Source organism: Buteo buteo, chromosome 3 (assembly GCF_964188355.1).
Source record: "Buteo buteo chromosome 3, bButBut1.hap1.1, whole genome shotgun sequence".
Taxonomy (NCBI): domain Eukaryota; kingdom Metazoa; phylum Chordata; class Aves; order Accipitriformes; family Accipitridae; genus Buteo; species Buteo buteo.
Window position 1 is genome coordinate 54,095,207 of NC_134173.1, and position 17,163 is coordinate 54,112,369.

The 17,163-nt window shown below is 43.1% G+C and overlaps 1 protein-coding gene across 4 annotated transcripts in view; it reads left to right on the forward strand.

Annotated features, from left to right (window-relative positions):
* The first annotated feature begins 9,222 nt into the window (after positions 1-9,222).
* Positions 9,223-17,163, forward strand: part of MATN2 (matrilin 2) — a 76,771-nt gene continuing 68,830 nt past the window's right edge. For 2 of the 4 annotated variants that reach the window (XM_075023660.1, XM_075023663.1), the window contains exon 1: positions 10,035-10,108. The gene's annotated coding sequence lies outside the window, so the exon portion shown is untranslated. Of the gene's footprint in view, positions 9,377-9,814; positions 9,832-10,034; positions 10,109-17,163 lie in introns of those variants that run through there. The other 2 variants (XM_075023661.1, XM_075023662.1) reach the window with 2 other exon arrangements.

Sequence of the window (17,163 nt, forward strand, 5' to 3'; positions counted from 1 at the left end):
TGGTTTTTTATCTTGTGAATTAGAAGCAAAAAAAGCCCAAAGCACAACATAATACACTGTTACCTTTTGGTTGCTTTTTCCTCTTTTTGCAATTCAATTTTTTCAGCCTGGATAAAAATTTATGACACAGTAGTTTGAAAAAATAAAGTACAATAAAGGCAAAGTATTATTATGCTGAACACTGTAAACACTCCAGGGGTCCAGAAAAGTAGGCCCCCTGTGAAAAAGTGAAGCTCAGAAAAACTCATCTGTAACTGTTGTATTCCTATTAGTACCAAGCAACATAACATATGTTTCCATAATTGCCGCTGTGCGTCTGTGCAGCAGCAACATTGAGATGTGGGCTACATTTAACCACCAGAGCTGCCTTATCTGTGGCCCTTGTATGAGAGGCTGCATGGGCAGCACAGTCCCAGTTGAGCTGGGACCAGTTCATTTTACATGAGCAGCCTGAGGACGAGCTACAAAAAGGGTGTCTGAGAAAAGGAGGGAGGTGAATGTTTGAGGAAGTATGGCTTTATCTCAGGGGTTATGAGACCAGAAAGAGTCACAAGCTGGGAAAGTTTTGAGATGTGATCCCTGATCATGTTTGTGATGCCTACATACACCCAACATATGATGCCTTTTCCAGACATTTTTTAGTTTCTAACTAGCATTCCTGTATTATACTTATCACAGATAACAAAGTAGATAAATGATTCTTCTCTGCTTTTGAAGCAAAAAGAGTTTATTCATCTTACTGTGAGTGTAACTTTTCCCTTTGGGTTCAATTCAGTGGCAGTATTAGCAGCATCCTTTTACTACCTAATGAGGTTTAACTCAGCTACAACCTGTGCCAAGGTTACTACAAATCTTCTTTGGCATTTCATACTTTTATGACAATTTTCCTCTGTTGCCTTTTTCTGTGAAATACCATCTTACATTTGGGTGGATTTTCCAGATATTTTGGGGCGGGGAGGGTTGAGGACTTTTCTTGAACATTACTAGGAACACATTAGGTTATTTAAGACATTCTATATCTACAAAATCTACTACTATATCTAGTAGTATTTTCAAGAAGCCTTTCATCCTTTCCCCTTTCACTACAACTTCTTTTTCAAAGTTTTCTTCCTCTTCAGTCTTTAAAAGCACAGTGATCTGGTGCAGAGCCAAAACATTGGCAAATGCCATCACCACCACCAGTGGTGGTACTCAAAAAGCATGTTTGGTAGAATTCCTGAATTAAAATTTTTAAACTTCAGGTATAGCAGAAGATTCATCATACAAGGCTATAACTTAGAGAGGCTGAACACGATCCTTGGGGATTTTATTTTAGGTCACTTCCTACCTAAATTTTTCCATAATTCTGTCATTTAGGGCATTACTCAGAAAACTGATAATAGAACACAGGACTGCTTGGGGAAACAGTCTTTATTAAATTATCCTTTTCTTCTTTTTTTAAAGGGGCTACGAAATGGATCAATATGAGGTCAAGTGTAAACATTACACACTTGGACATTTCTTAGGCACTTTACCTGATACAACACAATATTTTGACTAGGGAACTAGAATGGTATAGCAACAGCATTGCACATATGAAATAGATTGCAAAACAGCCAATAAATCTCGGCTGTATGTGAGCAAGGAATACTCAGTGAGTGTGTTTTAAGAGAAATTCTGCCAGGATCAGTTTTTGACTCTATGGTGCTTGAAATTCTTCATCCATAACTTTAAAGAAAGCATAAATCAACAATAAATAAAAAAAAGAAAAAAAAAATCTATTTTCCCTACACCTTAAAGCTGTAAATAATTCAAGCAGAATGTTTAAAAAACCTTGGAGTGGGTTAGCAAAGAGCTGAAAGAACCATTAGAGAGTTGGAAAATATGCCATCAAGTGAAAAACTCAGGAAATGCAATGCCTTTAATAACTCAGATTTAGGAGGTGACTTAAGGATGCCATATAAGTAAGTACATAGGGAACAAAACTTCAATAAAAGGTGTCTTCAATGCAGCCAACAGAAGTGTAACAGCACCTAATAATAGAAACCTGCAAATAGAAAAATCAGACTAGAAACAAGCTGGGTTTCTGCTCTTCTACATCTCCATCCTTCATATTTGATACCATTTTGTAAGGGATTTTTTTTCTCCTTGGCAATTTTTTGAGTAATAAAGGACTGTTTTTGTAAGGCAATCTATACATTAATTCAGGAATTAATTAATGCAGAGAAGTTCTGTATCTTTTGGTATGTAGAAGGCTCAAAAAAGAACTCAGATGTTTAATTCCAAAACTGATGTCTAGACAGCATGTTCAATGGCTGCCCAACCTTTAAATGCTTCAACTTGCTTGACGTTTCATTGCTCCCTCGGTGCCTGGAGTTCTGCATTGTGGACCCGGTTTTCTCCAGGCTGTGGAGCTTGGCATTCACCTCCTGCCTTGACCCAGGGAAGTCTGGTAAGGAGAAAGACCTGACAATTATGTTTAACACACTACCAGTTTGGACAGGGCTGAGCAGGTTGGTGCCCAGCTCATGCACAAGCTCCCTGAAGCCGTTCAGCCACCTGAGTCCCCATGTGCTCTTATAACACACCCAGCACAAACCAACAGAAATCTGCTCCTCACAAAATGCCGAAGTGGCTTCTAGTGTCGTTTGCAGGACAGTCCAAGGTGCAGGTGTAGCTTGGCTGCTGCTAACTGCTGTTTGCACAGAGGCTTGGAGCATCTGCCCTGAAAGTGTTCCTAAGAGTGAGCACGGGGTGACCAGCACAAAGACTAGCAGATGGTCGGGCAGACCTGCCGCCCTTTTTCACCTCCCAAGGTCCTCTGCACAGCCTTGGCAACAAGGACCAGACTTCTTTTCTTAAGGGTTTTGGAACAGGATTGGCAACAAAAGGAATTAACACCTACATTTCCTTATGCACTTCATGAACCATCAAGTTTTCCCAGGGCCATTGCCATAAACCTAGGTGTTGCAGGGCCAAACTTTCAGGAGTCAAATATTTTCTAAGGTGATGATTTTTTTAAGAAACCACCAAAAACTCCGAACACATGCTTAGCTTGAAGACCGTGAGTAATCTCCTTTAAATCTAAGTTCAGTGCAGGCTTTGGTGCCTCCTATTATCTCCTCAGGATGGTTCACAAGTCAAACTTAACTGAGGGTTAGCATCATAGCTGTACCATAGCCAAAAGAAAAGATGATTCCAGTACACAACATTTAATCAAAATCAAACTGGTTCATAATAGCTACATTTCTCTGTATTAATTAATATACATTACCGTAATAGCCTTTTAACAGAATATATTTCAGCTGGGTCATTCAGAGACAGGCAAGTTTCACTAATCATATTTTTTTTATTAACTTTTTTTTAAATACAGACCAGTGTATGTGTTTAAGTACTGCATTTTTGTTGATACCTGCTATGAGACAATCTACTTCCTTTTTAAACTAGTAATATCATCAACTAATTTCATTCAAGATGAAATCAGGGTAAATATCAAGTCAGGAGCCACAGCAATGACAGATCAGTCAGGCAGGTGTTTCTGCTGCAAATGATACCACAAAAGCACCCAGGGATCTGGCTGGATTGGCTACCATTTGGTTGCTTGCATCTGAATCACCAAAATTTAAATGTTGATGTCATTTTCTTTTTTTAATCTTTGATCTACATAGTTCTGTACGAACACCATTAGATCAAGAGCCAGGTTGCCTAAATTCTGCCAAAGTTGTTGTTCAGATGAAATTTGGGTGCCTATTTTGAGCACAACACAGACATTACGTAAGATTCATGAAGAACCTTGTTATTTCGCTTAAGATCCAGACACGGGTGAAAATTCAAACACTTCGCTACATTTACAATATTTTTCATTGTGCAAGAACTGATTTAGAGCTAGCAACTTGCATGCTTTCTGGATCATGTTGTAAGATCTAAGTTCAGCTCCTTGGGTATGTCATCTCAATTTTGTCCCAAGAACTGAGTAAAAAACCATTGTCTTAGATTCTGAAGGAAAGGAGAGTTGAATTTAAGCATGGCATGGCTTAAATTACCAAGAGAAATGCTGAAAATGCAATTTTACTGTCCACATGTTGAACGTTACAGCAACAGTAAAGCCTGTGAATATACTTGGCAGAATGGAAATCCCAGGACAATTTTTCAGCTAAAGTAGGTGAGTGCTGTCCACAGATGAATTCAGTATGTATTTTATCAACAGCATATAACTTAATTGAGTCCCACCTCTGATAATATCATATATCAATTTTTTTTTCACCAGTAAACATTGTCCAGTCTGGACAGTAATCATAAGCTACCACACAATTCTTCTGAAGAAAATGAAGAAAGGACGTAACCTATACATGAGGAAAATGCTTGCTTTTCAGGTACCAGCTGCAAGATTTCTCATTTTCTTCTTCTAAAATATTTTAAAGTCAAATTGAGTTTCCAAGAGAATTTCAGTAGGAAAAACTTTGTTAATTGCAACATCTGGGCTTCAATAAGCAAAACTTTTGCCTTTTGCCCACTTCTCTGAGCCACTGCAGTTGACTTTAGCTGCTATCCATGGCAACCAGAAAGATGGAAGTCTGCAGTGTACTGAGACAGCAAAGCAAAAAGGGCTCAACTGAGGTCATGCACACCAGTAAGTTATTTGCCTTTTTCAGATGCCTTAAGAATATGAAGTGATTCTTAGAATTAAGTACAGAGCCAGCCAAGATCCTAATCCTCAAACATCTGGGACTAAAACACAGAAAAATCAACACAGAAGTGTGGGAGAAAAGTAAGTGCATGCTCTTTACAAATTCATAGTCCTTCAAATCCTTTGATCTGTTTCAGTTCCCTTGGTTTTATATATGTAATGAAGTTCACAAATGGTGAACTGTGAAAAGAACTGTGCAATTCATGTATCATCGATCCATCACTAACACTCAGGTGAGTTGTCTTTACCACAAGTAAGAGAGAAACACTTTGTCATTACATCTGTGTTTGAATCTTTACTGAATTTGTTTTTAAGCAGCAGCACGTTCCTGGAATTATGGCGAGTGTCAGCTGAATGGAAAGGATCCATGTAAGAAAACAGTATGGGTTTTCAAAAAATCTCTCTCTTAATTTCTTTTTAGAGGCTATATACTGTAGCATGTACAAATTAGAATCATGTAAGTGCAAGGAGGTTGCTAGCTATGGAAGAGATGCTCGAAACAGCAAAGAAAAGAAGTTAAGCACACACCTGAAGTAGAAAGGGCTTGTGGAAATGGCAAAAGGATAAAGTTTTGGGGGCGATGATGGGATATAGCATATTATCTATCTACTTCTTCAGGAAAAAAAGAGTAGATACAGCCTTGAACCCTATATTCTTATCTTTCTTTAAGTGATTTTAAGTGATAACAAAGGAGAATGATAAAGTAATTGACCACTACTAGCCATCTATAACACACGTGCTTTACGTGACAGTAGTTTTAACCACAGCAGACAGCTAAGCCAAAAATAAAAACCTCAAATCTGTCTTGTCTTTATTTAGGAAGAGTAGTAGAGAAAGAAAAGATTGTTACAGTTTTACTTTCAAGCTATTGTAGAAATTTGAAAATCCCACTGTAACTAGAAGGAACTTGCCTTGTATGTTTTCTAAGATACCAAGTAGCTGCTCATCCAGCACTTCAGGGGTCAGTGGAGACAGCTTCATTTCAGTGAGCACTGGACCCAGGAAAGGGTGTCTCTTCTAATTATATAACTAAGGCTGGTGCTTCCATTGATAGACTCCAATTTGCATATACATTGGAAACTCTGCTTGATTAATTGCAGTGCAATGTGCTTATAAACGCTATGAGTTAATATTACATGTACACGATAACATTTCCAATCATAAGGCTGTCCGATACAAACTTTTGGAGTGATTCAAAAAATATGGTTTGATTTCTCCATAGACTAGTCAATACACTTAATAGTACAACAGTTTTATGGTCCTATTTATAAGCATTTCAAGCCTTGCATGTCAATAAATAAAAAGCTGAATTCCTCCACTGGCAAAAAACATAGACTGTTTATTGCACTAACAACCATTATTATGTATTTATTTCAACTTTTTTACTGAGATCTAAATACTTTCTTGTTTGCAATAGAAACTAAATAAACTTTTACCTAGGCCTTTGAGAAACCTGTCTTGCTTCTGCTTGTCTACCCAATGCTGAAAACTTTGCTATCTATAAATATTTTATTACAGTCAACACAGACAAGGGCAGCATAATAAGCAAGAGCAGCAGCAAGTAAAAGCAAGGGAGACATGAACTTTAAAACACATTCATGTCAAAGGGAGTAGACAATTTCCATCCCAAATGACAGCACAGGTATCATACCAAAATTTCGTAACAATTGGATTGAGTCAGATAGTGCGCAATTAAAAGCAATTAATACCTTACAGGAACTTGATTTGTACAAATGCCATCTCAGCTTTTATTCTGATCCAAGTAGTACTAAAAACTTAAGAACAAATTGTGAAACAAAGAATAATTAAAGATGTTGCAAAACATAAACAAGTGATAAATGCAGGAATAGTTTCCCAGCATTAGGTTCTACTTATCTAACCTGGTTTTTTTTAGGCAAAGGAAATGCAGTAGATCTAATCTGTCTGCACTTCAGAAAAGCATTGCCACAGAGGACATTACCAATTGAAATAGGAACTAGGAGAAGGACTGTAAGCTAAGTATGGACCTAGCTCATGGCAATAGGAAAATGGGATGAGGGAGTGTTCAAATGGGAAAGTTAGAGAAAAAGTTATTAACAATTACTAAAAGATCAGTTTATTTAACGTTTCACTTTTTCATTCATGAAATTGGCAGGCAAAAGCAGAAGTTTTCTGATAAAACATAGGTGAGTCAATAGGCATTGTAAATATAAAGGAGAAGGAGGACCTCATTTGGAAAGAACTGTATGATCTTAAGAATGAAAGAACTAGAAGAGAGATGAAATACCATAGTATAAAATGAAAGATCATGTATTAGGTAGGATTTATCCACTGGTAAACAGGTGCGACTGCATATGTAAACTGAAGAAAAAGATGACCATCAGCCATCAATGGTAAAGCAGCCACTGAAAATTAAAATTAAATCCTAGATCACATCAGGCAAAGTATTTTCAATAAATAGAAATGGTCTAGTGAGAGCTTGTATGGCATATCGTGTTCAGTTCTACCACACACACACACAGGAACTAGCTCAGCAGATACAGAGTGAGAGCTTGCTTCTTGAGTGAAACAAGAGTGAAGGCTGAAAGAGAAAATGATTGATGTCACTAAATACATTAGCTAGGCAAGACTTGGAGAAGAAAAAGAGTGGTTTAGGTTGAAAGACAACATTGGTACTAGAAAATAAATATAAAATGGCCACAAATACATTTAGGCTGGAAATTAGTAGAAAGTGTCTAACTACGAGGAAAGTCTGAAACAGTCATTTAACACCAGGAAGAAAACCAATTCACTGCTGTTTTACTAAAGCACCTGCCGTTAAGATGCAACGTACTTTCTGAAATGTGTTTTTTACATTATGTGGTTGCCTGTGATAATTCAAAAGCAGCCTACATCACTGGGAGTTTCAGAGACTGAGAGACTGAGAACTATCCTTCCAGGCACTAAGAGAAGCCAGGAAAGGAAAGAGGAGACTCAGAAAGCCTCTGGTATCCAGTTAGCAATCTTCAAGAAGCTTAATAATTGCCTGCAGATCAAAGCATGGCTTGATAGAAGCTTGGCTTGATAGAGTCCAGCTATTTCTAACATCTTCCAACTTCCCTCTACCCATCCTCCCAAATGTCGACAGACTGAACAACATCTCTCCCAAATCAAAAAGAAGTCATACCATGGAAGTGGAGGATGGAAGCTCATCATGTGAGGAAGGACAAGTGGTGAAGAAACAGAGAGACTCTGTAATGTGGGGAATACACAGAACTTCTGGTAAGGTATTAAATAAATAGCAAAGTTGATTAACAAAGTCAAATAAAAATCCCCCTATCTTCTAAGCTGTCTCTTATGAAACAAATAGATGCCTTATCATGCTGACTCACTGCCATCATATCCTTTTGCCCCATCTGCAGCTGGCTTACCTTCTGTGTTCAACCTGCCAACAGCAGCAGGCTGCATGGCCTCTGGGAAGAGCTAGTGTTGAGATTACTTATGCTAAAGCTGCCAAGCCGAGCCTCTGGGCACTCATGTCATCTTCCCACCACAACACTTTCTCACCTGCTTTTGTCCTCCTCTGGCAAGTCAGCTGGTGCCTCAAGCCACAGCACAGTGAAATCTTCAGGCGTACAGATTCTGTATTTTGAGATGACAGAGCATTAATTGGGACCATGGCTGGGGCCTCATCCTATGCTACATTACAAAGGATGAAACAGAATGGGTGAACTGTTCTGTACTTAGCTCTTCTGGGTTTGCTACAATGTCTATCAATGTTCACCTGCCTTTTTAATTTTCCCCTTTCCCCTAGCTACAGGAGAGGTTCAGGAGCCAGTGCTCAGAATGAAAGGTGGGGTGCATCTGGCCCCTTTCAGTTTGAGATTTGCTCATCATTCACACACCCCCTTTTTAGGGATTAGATTTTGTACACCCACCTCACAGACAATTAATTGTGCCTTACAAAACTTCCAGAAATTAGCTCTGCTGATTTCCAAAGTTTGCTCACCATGCCAGCAACTCTGGGGGGGTACAAATCTCCTGTCTCAGACCTCGCTGGCAGCTGGCACCTAATGCACCCAAATTGGCATGGCTTGGTGATTTTATCCCTTTCCTGTTGGACGTGACAATGAGCCCGGCTCACCTCTGCCGTTTGGAATGGCTTTCGCTGTTGGTTTGTTGGGGTTTTTTTCCAGGAAACAGAAATCACAATTGCTTTGTAACAAAGCAGGAATTTTGTTTTTCCTTCTTCATACATAATAAAACTGTAAGTGTTGATATAAACCCCGCACTCAGTTTTTTCCACCCGGACTATTGACCGCGCCACCGCCGTGACAGCTGAGGAACAACGGTCCCTTCTACCTGGCCCACTTATTTCATGCCTCCCTCAGCGTTTTCCCCGACGGAGGCTCCCACAGGCTCGCCGCGGTGGCAGACACCCGCATGATTCACCAGGGACTGTTTGCCTTGGCCCGGAGGTCCCCCGCGCGGGGAATGGGATTTCCATTCCCCGACGTTTCCCTTGGTCCGCTTCCCTGGAAGGGAGCGCGGGCCCGGCCCGGGGAGCACGGCGCTGGCCGGGGAGGGATGCCGCCGGCCTGGCGCTGAGCCGCCAGACCAAAACCACAGCGCTGTCCTCTAGCGGAGACCCCACGGCCCTTTCCTGCGGGGAGAGCCCACTCGGCCGGGGCAGGCACTCCTCCTCGGGGCTACAGGAGCTGCCCTCGCCGCCCCCTCACAGCGCAGGGCCAGGTCTGACAGGGAGGAAGCGGTGGCGGGGCCGACGTGCGCGGCGGGCGCGGGGCGGCGGGGCCGAGACGGGGCCACTGCAGCCGGGAGCCCGGCGGGGCGGGAGGGAGCGGGACGGGCAGCCCGCGTCCCTGACGGGAGGGACCGGGTCCCGCGTCCCTCGGGGGACAGGCGGGACGGCGTGGGGCCGACGTCCCGTGTCCCGTCAGGGCCGTCGATCCCGTTTCTCCCCGCACGGCAGGCGGGAGGGAGCCGGAGGACAGCCCGCGTCCCTCACGCGGGGCGGGCGGGAAGGAGCGGGACCGCGTCGCTCACACGGGGCGAGCGGCAGGCAGCGGGGCCACAGCCCGTGTCCCTCACGGGGCGGGCGGGAAGGAGCGGGACCGCGTCCCTGGCGGCGGAGGCGGCCGAGGAAAGAGGGGCCCGGCCACCCGCGGCTGCCTCCCGGGGCCGCGCGGGTAAGAGCCGGCTCCGGAGGTCTGGGCAGGGAGGCTGGTGTGTCCCCAGCGGGACCCCCTTTTCCCTCCCCTCACTACGGCTGAGCCGGGCTACGGCCGCTCAGGGACGGGGCTGGCGGGAGGCGGCGGCTCCCCTCAGCCCGCGGCTCTCCCGGGGGGGGGCGGGAGGGGGAGCGCCGTCCGGGGCCGCGCCGAGGGGGGAGGAGGCGCTCCCGCGCTCGCTCCCGGCCGCCGCCGCTGCCCGCCGCCGAGCGGAGCGGCCCCGCCAGCCCCTCAGGTAAGCCCGGCTCTGCCGCCCGCGCTGCCCTGTCCCGCCCCGCCTCGCCTCTCCCGCCCGCCAGGCGGGTCCGCGGCGCCCCGCCCGGGGGCACCGGCAGCCCCGCTGCCTCCCGCGCCGCCCGGCGGGGCTCGGCATCGCTGACACCTCCGGGGCACGGCGCAGCCCGCCGTCACCCCCGCCCCGGGGCCCCGGCTCGGCGGAGGGACGGTCCTAGCCCGCGGCGGCGGTGCCCTGGGGGCCCCTCCGGGTGAGGGGGCGGCCGGAGAGGGCCCCCGCGGCCGGCGGGGGCTGCAGCGCGGGCGGCAGGGGCCTGGCGGGGGGCGGGAGGCCGAGGCAAGGGGCCGCGGCGGGGTCCGGGGCTGGGTTAGATGGTCGCTTGCTGGGTCCCGCTGGAGCGGTTCGCTGCTCCTGTTTCGTCCGCGGGAGAAATGTTTCCCTTTCCCTTGGACTGCATGGGTCTGAGCAAACCCCCCATATGCTCTCTCCCCCGTGCGTGCTTCAGTAACTCATTTAACAGTGTGTGCGCTGTAAGGAGAAAACCCACTATATTTTAACATCAGTGCAGAGTCGGAGCCAAGCTTTACCTAGAAACATTTGTCAGTGAGTAGCCTGCAGGTGTCTTTACCAGCTTCCAGCAGGACAGGACGCGGCTTATCCCCGTGCAGCCGGTACAGCCCTGCAGGTAGCTCTCTCTGCCCCGGAGCAGTCACCTCTGACATGCAGCGTGGGAGCTGCCCGGGCTTCCTGAGAGCGGGGCATTTGCTGGAGATGGAAGGAGGGAGGGACGGTTTGCTGCATGTGATATACTTACCCTGGAAACCCAACCTAGACGGTACTCTTTAATCTTATAAAAACTGTTGTGGCATCTTTAATGACCACATATTCCTGTTTCAGAAGACAGTTCTTTCCGTGTCAGGCTGGCCGCTGCCACTGTTTAACCGTGGGTTAGCGTTGACTGAGAGGGAAGAATGCAACCTACTGATTTATGTAATACTTCCTAAATGCTTGGGTTTTCTTTTGGGGCCATCATTCAAGGGGTGAATGATCCTGACTGAGATCTGAAAAGGTGGCATGCTGTGTTACGTGTTATAGCTGTGCTACTGTCAGGCAGCTGACTACTTCAGAAGAAATTATTATACTGAATCCCATCATAAATTCTCCTTAAATCAAGAGCTTACTAAAATACACATATGGCTTTTCCATAAAATCCTACAAAATCTACAAAATAATTTTTGAATTATACACTTTTCATGTAGATGTGTCAGCTTAAGCACCGGATTTTTTAAACTTTTCCTCATGTACTGTATATCACTATGATTATAACTATATTCATCAAATTAAATTTGATTTATTTTATGTCTTAAGAAAATGTAGCACTTGGTTACACAAGGCTGCAGCTAAGATCCTCAAACTTGCACTCAATATTCACACCTAATTACTTTACGTGAGTCTTTCCATTGACTTCACTGGGATTTCTCATGAACAAACTATAACACACTCTAGTGCTTATGAGCTGGGACCCTGGGACCCAGCTGTACTACTAAAAGATGTTTTAGTCAGTGCAGGCAAACTAGGGAAAGGCCAATCAGATCTCAATACTCTCCCATGACTTATAAACTACTTCCATGGGAGGGTAAAACACTAAGTACTGCTATTTAATTATAATCTGGACATCATTAACAAGCTCCTTTCATACAGTGTACACATTGTTAGATCATGTTTTCATTTTGACCAAGGAGTATTTGGAATGGAGTGGTTTTAATCCCCAAATTATTGTTTTACACTGGTGCTCGTACTGGGGTCAGTGTGGGTTTGCAAATAAGTTTCAGAACTACTGTATCTTTTTTTTTAAAAAAAAAAAAAAGCCTTTCTGTTTGGAATTAACAGTCTGTTATGGTTTGTGACTGTACTTCACAGAGACAAAACTAAGCAGCTCACATATGTATTACATGTCATATAATATATGCTTTCATATAAATACCTACTCTTCATGGTAAAAGCAAAGTTTCTCAGTTTTCCCATGCTAGTCTTCTGGGAACTTCGTGGAAACTCTGATGTCTAGATCAGATTTGGAACCAGAAAGTGCAAATGAGTCTTCCCCAAAAGATCAAGATAATGAAAAGGTCTATTGTCCAAGTGGCAACTGAAGAAAATCATAATGTGGAGATCGATGCTGTCATAAAATAAGAATTCCCACTGCTAAAGCTTGCTGTCTGACCACTGGAAACTATGCAGAGTAAACCATACTGTGGGTGCACTGTTCTACAGCATCACCCTTAACTTTTACACCATGAGTTTCTGAAATTATTGAAAAGGTTGTCACCTTCAGTTCTGAGCAGGGGTTGGACCTGATGACCTACAGAGGTCCTTTCTGACCTAAATTGTTCTATAATTCTATGGTTTAGTAGTTATTAGTTGTACAAAAGTGATATCAGGAAGTCTATATGTGATTTAGATGAATGACTTAAAAATAACTAATAGACCCCTTAACATTCTTTATTTCACTAGAGTTGTAGAAAATTTAATTATACATGTAGTACATATACTCTAAGCCCTTTAGATAACTAAGTCCATTGTGTAAAAGTCCTACCATGATATTTACACCTCACAATAAAATTTAGCACTGATCTTTGCTCTTTCTGATATGCTGTATATTTTGGTGTGTATATTCATCAAGACAAGTGTGTGCTTCTCTGACCTCTGTGCTTGGATAGGCAAACTGTTCTTCCCTCATGCCCAGCACTCTTCTGATGGCTTCCAGAATGCAGTTGCCCTGCTGTATCCTGTATCACTCTGTGTATGGGTACTCATGTACAGTGTTGGGTTTGTGGGAATATTTGGCTGATTACCAAATGTCATTCACCTCCCTTCTAGGAACTGCTCTATAATGCATTTTGGGTCTTCCCTTTACTGTTTTAAAATCTAAGTTAATTTAGTCCACTGTCACATTTGATTGTATTAGTCCAGGATACAACTCAGCTGTGTGCATTTGTAGCAACAGGCAGAATAATTAGGTACTGATGGAGTTTCTTTCAGCTGCAGCCCAATTGCTATACAAGGCAGGGGGATGGCTCAGTACAGAGAGCACTGGAATACCCTTTTAGCTGCTGATACAGGGATGGATTATGTGCTGGATGAGGAGTACCGTACAAAAGCATAGGAAACAAAGCTGGAAGACTTTGCAAATCTGTGGTTGCCATCCTGTCCCCATCACTATGTAGACATGCCTGGAACAGGCAAATGGCCATTGCATGGTAAGATTGTGCCTTTCTGCAGATACAAAACAACAACATGTGGCTGTAAAACTTCCTGTGGGGAAGTACACCTTCATGGACCCATGCAAAGAATTTGTCCCAGTCTTCTTGTGCTGGAGTATGCCTCTGGTCCTAAACCCACTGCAGATTTGGGTTACTTTTACTCTCTAGACAATCATTATTTTAGATTGATAAAAGACTGATGTTGCCAAGTCAACAGTTAGTTTTGTTATTGTGGTGGCTTGCTGTGCTACTATGAAAGCTGTTTGCGTTTGGGTTGTCTGTCTCAGAATACACTTGAATTACCAGTTGACTTTTAGATGATGAGTTTCCCAGATTCATCTGACACACTGACAGCATGAATGGCCAAAGTTAGCCTCTTAAAAGGAGCTAAAGGATGTGTTAACAAGGGAGTACTGCTCTGCTGCTTTGCAGGACTTGGTGCAGTGGTGGGTAGGCTCATGGGCACATAGTGCCTACCATCAGGGTTGAGGAGCAGGTGAGGAATTTACAAACCTGGTTTCTTCTTCGTGATTTAACCATATTGGTGAGATGCAGTTGACAGCCATGATTTAGGGGAGTTCTACCTGTCCTGTGCTGCTGAGCCTAGTGAAGCACTCCTTGTGCAGCAAAGAGTCGCAGAAAATCCAGTGCATTATTTGGTGGAACAGAATGACAGTAGAGTGCTCCTTTGTAAGGATCAAGGCAAGATGGTGCTTCTTGCTGATGTGCTAAATATCATCCTCCTAATTGTGGTCAGCTGCTGCCTCCACACAACACCTGCATAGCTAGGGACAGATATGATATTGGACTCTGTGGGACTCTATAGCTATTTTTCAGAACTGGAAAATGCCTGTGTCAGCAACTGGTTGAGAAAGACAGAGGAAATTATTAATACTCTATGTCCTGTAACCCATGCCACACACAGTGATTTTAATGACTAATGCATGTGGTGGCTTGTGGATAGCGAAGTGCCTTGGAACATGTTGTACCTGATAGTTAACAGGGTTTTACAGTGCCTGCTGTCCTTAATTTTTTTAATTTCTAAGGTGATGGGATTGAGAATGAGATATTTTGTGGCTTTCATTTAATAAGAGCTCATTGGTTTTCCAAGTAACTCACTGTGCTTGCTAACTTGGGGACACAGACTCTGATTTTATTGACTTACTTATATAGATCGCTTGCAGTTCCTTTAACTTCAGTAAAGGCTTTTGATTTGATCACAGTTTCCTGTCATCTTAAAAATGGGTAGATAATGAGTGCTGAAAGAACTTCAGAATGTTTTCCCTTTTATGCACTTACATTCTTTATAACTTAAAACCACTGAAGTTAGATGTGCTGGCAGCTTAATGAAAGTAAATGGCTGTCTCTCTTTAACTATCAAACAAGGAAAGCTGAAGGCAGCTTCTGTAGTGGTAATAACTGCTGCCTTTGTTGCTTTTTTTGTCTTCTCTTTCCTTCCCATCTATGATGAGAAATTATATGGGTTCAAGAGAGGGGATATTATCTGCAGTTACTAAAGGTGTTGATGTTCCAGGTAACTGCTGAGAATTTACCCTTCTGTGCATTGTGCCAGTTTTGGTGGCAGCTGGAGAAGGTGGAGACATAGGGGCTTGTGGAGTTCATGTTTCTTATTTAGCCTTGGAAGGGAACTTGTACTGCAAGATGAGGAAGGAGACCACCCAGAGGAGTAGGAGGCATGAGCTGAAACATATTAATATCCTGGTTTTCCAATTTCTTTTTCAGCATGATCTGCCCAGCAAGGACAGGTACATTTTTAAGGTACTTGAATGAAATAAAGGTGGCCTTCCAGGCAAGTGGAAGGGTTTCCCAAATCTGTGTGAAAGAAATTTCCCTGAAGTGGGCTAAAAGATGGAAGGACACTGACTTCAGCATGAGCCACAGAGCATCTCTTCTCCCTTGACATTATTTAAGAGTTATCACAGTGAAGAGGACAAATCTTAATAACATGCACCATGCAGTGGAGAAGGTCATTGATTTATCACCACTGACACTGAATATTCAGTACTGTCTCTGTCCAAAACATCCATCAATCTCTTATGAGGAGACTTCAATGGAAAGACATTTGAAAGGGTAGAAACAGGCTTCTGTTGTTTGAGTGCTGTGCAACAAATGAAATAGGTCATTTAAAGATGAAGTCCCAATTTAATTTTTCAGTATTCTTACACTGTAGTTCATGAAAATTGAAAATCTGTAACAGTGCATCAGAAAAGTTATTCTGTTGCATGGGTATATGGCTAAGCCAGCACAGATAAAATTGATAAGAAAAACACCATGGAAAAATTTAGCTCTTGACTAGCAGCCAGTTAGGGAGCAAGGGAAGCCTGAAAAGAACCAGAGAGCCCATCTATCTACTTGCCATCTTCTAGGATAATCTCCTCCTTTATACCAACCTTCTTCAAGACAGCTGCAGCTATTGCAAGCAACCCTCACCAGATTGTACCTCTGTGAGCAGCAGTTACCTGTTCTCTGTTAGGAGTTTCTTCACATGTCCAGCAGAGCAGTGTGCTGCACTCACTGTTCCAAGGTTGCTGTGAAAGCCCTGCATAGGACCCTCTTCTTCCTCTCTCCATGGGTAGAAGAATGGAGCAGTGGAAGCTGGCACATCTGGTGCTCAACCTGGTTGAGCCCCATGGATTGCCCCACTTCCTCTTGGTGTCTTCTGCTTTTGAGGTGTTTGGGATGTTTGTGATACAGTGAATTGGTCTTGGTTCTGCCCAGGGGAGTTGGCTCCTGATGGTATAATGCTGAATATTCCTGCTGCGACAGCTGGAATCAAAGTGCTTGAAACATATTTTCCAGGTAGCCACAAAAATATGTGTTTGCAAGTTTGGTACTTTCAGAATGTGTTCTCAGCTGGTAGAGCAAGGGTCAGCCAGCAATATGAAGCTACAAAGCACTGTGCCAGCAGCCTGGCTTAGCCTGCTGGGAAAATGAGGTGCTAAATACCGAATGTGGTGCAATAAACACCAGCCAGCTTCTAGAGTGAAGACAGGGGACCTTGCAGAAGACCCAGAAAATAAACAAAGAACTGTGGGAGGTCTGTATGCTGAAGAGCCATGCAACCACAATACAAAGTGGTCATGTAAAAATGCAAGCAGTGTTGGACACAAATATGTACCTGGAGCTAGAGCAAAGCACATAAGTCCAGACTGTCATCACCTTAGGAAAGCAGCACAGAAGCTTTTAGTGTGGATGAAGGGGTGGCAATAGGCTTGGATCGGTGGTGTCTGTTATCACATACACAGCCTTTGGCTTTGGGAACTTGTTTATTTTCTCATTGAAAATGGATGCAAACTCACTTTAATTTTTATTTTATATTATCTTATATATAAAAATTGTAAGATGAGGCAACTAAAGCTCTCCTCTGTTAAACATTTCTTTCTTTTGAAACAGTATTTTAAAACACTGTTTGTGAGGGTAGGAGTGTGTTGATAAATAGATTTTTTTAATTATTTTTTTTTAATGAGAAATGGATCTTTTTTGGTGGAATTGTAAGTAGGCTTATTTTCTGGTTATCAGGGTAAAGATATTGAGATATAAGGATCTAAGGTTTCTGAATCAAGTTGAAGTACTATTGAACAATAGAAGTTATGTTAAGTTTTAATAAAAAGATCCCCAGAAAACTAGGCACTGTTATTCAATGCTTCTGTTTCTTTAGTACCCCCAACCTTACTTTTCAAAGGGACTGGTAAAATCACGCAAAATTGAAAATTTACTGCTTTAATATGTTTCAGAATTCAGTGACAGCTAATGAATGATTATGCAGGCATTTTG